At 39.3% G+C, this 5,381-nt stretch overlaps 1 pseudogene across 1 annotated transcript; it reads right to left on the reverse strand.

The window, feature by feature from the left end:
- Positions 1–956: 956 nt before the first annotated feature.
- On the reverse strand, positions 957–4,568 carry LOC143600740 (uncharacterized; annotated as a pseudogene). Its single transcript, XR_013147528.1, has 3 exons — positions 4,472–4,568; positions 3,706–3,834; positions 957–3,640 (listed from the first exon to the last, which is right to left on the reverse strand). The product of XR_013147528.1 is annotated as an uncharacterized LOC143600740 (transcript).
- Between the last annotated feature and the right edge of the window lie 813 nt (positions 4,569–5,381).

The following is a 5,381-nucleotide window of genomic DNA, read 5'->3' on the forward strand; positions in this document are numbered from 1 at the left end:
CACAAACTCAAAACACAAAACATACGATATTTGAACAGCTTGTTTAACTCTTTACAGTATTATTATAAAGAACGAAAACCATACATATTACATTGCCCCTACACGGCTACACCTCATTTTGTTTCCTATTCCAACTCAAAATTCCTATAACAATACTCAACTAAATAATAAACAAACTCGGTCTCTAATTCTAATAATTATCTTCACAACTCATCTTTATCTCTTCTCTTGATTATCTTTATCACCAACTTTTAATCTTTAACCCTTTAACTTTGTTAATTTACCATTCTAGTCCTTTAATCAAGATTAACACTTCACATTTCAGGATTCACAGATGTGTGCCCGTGTATCCCTCAAGGGTCGCTACGGGGAACAGGAAACGGAAGTTCCTCTTTGGGAAAATCGATTGGTAGTTTCGACTTTCGAACAGTGATCGGATTTCCTCATATTAACCCCGAAAAAAGTGATCCAAAAATGGATTGTGAAACTCTTCCTCGAGCAATGCAACCTGATAAATCATCAAAGGCGAAAAACTTCAACAGATTTACAGTTTGTCGCTTTTATGCTATTATTTTGAAGTGTCATGCAGATGGGTTGTCGACTTGTCGGGCCATTTTGATAAGGATAAAACCCTAAGCTTGGTTCAAGATCATTATTATGGACCCAAATGGGTGCGATGTTGTCCGGATCCTTGGCCAGTGTCGGGTTCTGTCGAGTCTCCAAGATGCACGGAAGTAATGCCAATGCCAGATTGTATTTACCCCTATCCGTCCTTGTCACACGCCATCTGAAGATATGAGTTTGGATTTCGTATTCTGATTTCCGGCGAAGGTTTCGTTAAGATGATTAAAGCCAGGAAACAGTATATTTGATCCAACACGTATACATCCAAGAAAGCAAATATAACTAAAAAGATTCAAAATTTATAACCTTAAAACATAATTCTGATATAAACACCAATATAATGTTAAAAAAACATGTTACATAGAACTAGAAGCATGTTGAGCCTTAGCTGTTTCCTTCAAAACAGCACCCACAATTGCAGCCTGCTCAAGGCACTCAGCCTTATGCAATGAATCCATGAGTACAACACAAGTACTAGGATACACAAAACACCCATTCAACCTAGTATCCTCAAACAACATGTACGCCTCCATCGCCCGATTCGACGCACTCAACCCTTCAATCATAGTATTATAACAAGCCGAGTCGGGTACACCACCACTTTTCTTAAACCTATCGAAAAGACGGTTAGCCTCCAAAACGTTTCCGGCCCGTGCAAGCCCACATATCATACTTGTATATGTAACCACATTCGGTTGCAACCCGTGTTTTTGCATCTCTTGCCAAAACACAAACGCCTTATTAAATTTTCGAACTTTACACAACCCGTTTATTATTATACTATACGTTATCGCGTTTGGGATGCATTTTAAATCCTTCATCGAGTTAAAACACACGAGTGCTTCATCGATTTCCTCGGCTTTTACTAACGCGTCTAGCATACAATTCCACGTGTACACGTTCGGGGTTAAACCTTTTTGCATTAACTCTTCCATTATTAAATAAGCTTCATCAATTCGGCCTACTTTACCAAACCCATCAACAAGGCTACTATACACAACTACATTTAACACAATACCTTGAGATTTAGCTTCTTCGAAAAGCATGTAAGCTTCATCGAGTCGGTCGATTTTAGCGAGCCCGTCGATAACCGACCCGGACGTGACCACGGTCGGTGCACACCCCTTCACTTTCATCTCTTCAAGAAGCTGGTACGCTTTGTTAACGTTACCCGATTTGCAAAACCCGTCAATAACCGTGTTGTACGCGAGTGTATCCATAACACACCCGGTTTTCTTCATCGTGTTGTATATTTTATAAGTTTCCCGTGCGAACCCGGCTTTTATTAACCCGTGAATTAGTATCGAGTAGCTTCGCGCGTCCGGTACGACACCGTGGTTCTTGATTTGGTCAAATAAAACCCGACCCTTTTCGGTTTCACCCGCTTTAAACACGCAATCGATGTACGTATTCAAAAGCGTTAAATCGGGAACGATCCCGGTTCGGATCATTTCTTTATAAACCTTGTGACCGTCTTCGGTTCGTCCTAATTTAAAAAAGTTTCTAATGAGAGACGTGTAAACGACAACGTTTGGAGTAACACCCGCTTCCAACATCCGTTCGTATAACTTATACGCGTCATCCATTCGGTTATGTCGACCTAATCCCTCGATAAGCGAGCAATACGTGTAAACGGTTGGCGGGCAATTATTATCAAGATTTTCAAATATTTCACACGCGGCATCGAGTTGTTGTGACTTACACAACCAATCGATCATTATGTTAACGGTTAAGATATTCGGATACAAGCCCACTTCCTTCATGGAATCTCGAATATTTAACGCGATATCAAGCTTACCCGACTTACAAAGATTATCGATAACAATGTTATAAGTCGATAAATTAGGCGACGCGTCTTTCTTCATATCTTCAAACAACTTCAACGCGTCGTCTACTTTCCCCTTTTTCCCGAGACAAGTGAGAATACAATTAAACGCCACGACACTCGGAATCGAGCCCTTCGATCTTTGCCTCTCAAGTAATTTAAACGCCTCATCAAACCTTCCCGCCATCCCATAACCCATGATCATAGTGTTATAAGCATACGCACACGGGACTTTCCTGTTATGCTCCATTTGGTTAAACAAGTCAACGGCTTCGTTGAGCTTATTAGCTTTGCATAGAACACCTATCATGCTAGTGTATGTGACATCATCCGGCATGATACCGTGAGCTTTCATTTCGTGAAAGAATTTCCAAGCCATATCCACTTTTCCCGCCTTACCGAAGCAGTCGATGCACACGTTATATAAAACAATATCACCGTCAACATAATTGCTTCTCATTTCATCTAACAAAGCAAGAGCCGAGTCAACCCGACCAGATCTAGCAAACACACGTATCACAGTTGTGAATAGATGCACGTGTACCTCATAACCGAGCTCCTACATTTGGTGAAACAACGTGAGTATGAGATCGGGATTGGGTTCATTCACGGTTGATAGGGCGCCTATAAGAGTCGTGTAAGCGGAAAACGCGGGCCGAAGCTTAAACGTTCTCATTAACTGAATAATGTCATAAGCTTGTTTAACCTTATTATTCTTGACACAGCTCGCGATTAACTCGATACACGTGTTATTACCCGGGCCAAAACCGGCACGATTCATTTCTTCGAAAACTTGCTCGAGTTGACCAAAGGTTTGACTTCTTGCCATCACCATAAGAAGTGAGTTGTATGCTTCTGGACAATGCGGTTGACCGGTCTTTCTCTCGGCCCATTTGAAATAACTTAACGCGAGATTAACATCTTTTAACTTCCATAAAACAGAAATAACAAAATCGGGTTGTGCACTTTCTTTATGTTTTAGTAAAGTGTTCTCCAAAGATGTTGACCATTGACCGCCCTCTAATATCTGGCACACGGAATCGACTGCCTGTCTTTTTTCATCGAATCTTGTAATGTGTTCATGATTGATTTTGTTTAGTGAAGAACAGGCTCTTTGTTGCAGATTGAGGGATATAATACGCGTAGATGATAACCGCTCGTACAGAATATTAATATTGTAGAATAACTTACCTGCATTAACAGATAATTAGTAAACAGATGATCAAAACAAGATGTGATTCGTTAACTGATTATACCTCGGCTTGTAACAAGCACCTTCATGTTTGAATTCAACTGCTTTTACATATCATCTCGAACAATCACGAAATTTAAAAACGTTGATAAAATTCCGAATGTATGCACCAGAAACTCAGTATTCAGTATTCCTGAAGAACAGAAAACACGACATTAGAGGTTCACGAGCTACTCGGATCGATAAAAAGCTCGAGCCGAGCCTCAAATAAAGCTTGTTTAGTTATCGAGCCAGAGGTAGACCCTTGTATGGGATGATTGTTTAGATCATCAAGCCTTATCGAGCTTTGTGTATTTTTAACTTTGAACTCGTTTGGACTTCTATGTATTAATTTCACACTGCACAGCCAAGCTTCAACTCATTTAAGTTACTGCAGCTCGAGTCGAGTTTACGCTCTCATTAAAGGTTTTCTCAATATAAATAAAATTAATTATAAATGTGTATAAATTAATAAACAAAAATCCAGCTGAACTCGAGCTTCAAAATAAAAAAGACTCACGAGCCGAGCTCAATCTTTAAAAAATAAAGAGCACGAAACGAGTCAATCTCGGGCTGGTTTACAAATTGTAAACAAGCATATGCATTAAAGTATTAAACGAACATTTGATCTTTAAAATAGTAATCGTTGGACGCAAAACTACATTAATTTATGTTAACACGAAGAAATTATGAATTATCAGTGAATTTTAACCTAATTAATAATTATTATCAAAATTTCACGATAAAATTAAAAGGCCAGGGTTAGAGCTATATAAGAATAAAGAACTTACACGATGAGGTTGTGAATCAAATAATGAAATTGAGGAGGCGCGTGATGACCACGACTGCAGGCTCAGGCCGGAAAATTCGCCAGATGTTTTCGATACGGCGGTGGAGAGGACGAAAGCCGGTGATATTCATTAGGGCCGAGAGAGATGGGTGTGGGCCACTTTATTGGGCTTCTTGGGCTACATTTGTAATTTAATTTTATTTTTTAAAATAAAAGGACATCTCATACGCTCTCACCTCTGCTACAAATTACATTTCATTTACAGCCAATGGAACTTTTTTTTTAACGGCCAACGATTTTTTAAAATTAACTATTGGCTAAATTCATCACATCGGGATACACTCGTCTTTTGGTCCTGGTAAAACATTCACCTAAGATTAACGCCCATAAACACTCGCTCGAAGACACGACAGTGCGGTGAAATAAAACTCGTTCAGTTCAAGAGTCCAACCAGTGAAAACCACCTAATTAGACTAGTATACAAACTCCTTATCATACTCAAATACTAATTTGTAAAAACATATTTAAACAATAGATAATAAATAAATTCCTTGTTGTCCAAGTCATTTGCTCGACTTATTCACCAAGTAATTTATTCCATGTGAAGAAACGTGGATCTACTCACTGGTAGCAGATCTACTTTCCTCGGGTGTGATTATACTATTTCACCGATGGTTCTTCTGGATCAGTGTTCTTCCACCTACAAAATGAACAGCGCCGTTACTTACCCCTCAGAAAGGGACAGAGGGGTCCTCTTTGGGGTAACCCTCCGGCGTGAGAATCAGTATATTTGTGGAGAAGATAATAGTGAGTGTCAGAGAATCTCAAGAGTATTTGCTTAATTGCTCAATACCCTTTTGTTGTGAGACTGTGTGATTGTATGTAACTGACTGTGAATGAATGTGATTCAA

This window comes from Bidens hawaiensis, unplaced genomic scaffold (genome assembly GCF_021521415.1).
Source record: "Bidens hawaiensis isolate Kalapana, Puna unplaced genomic scaffold, B.hawaiensis_p1.1 tig00054859_1, whole genome shotgun sequence".
NCBI classification, from domain to species: Eukaryota; Viridiplantae; Streptophyta; class Magnoliopsida; order Asterales; family Asteraceae; genus Bidens; species Bidens hawaiensis.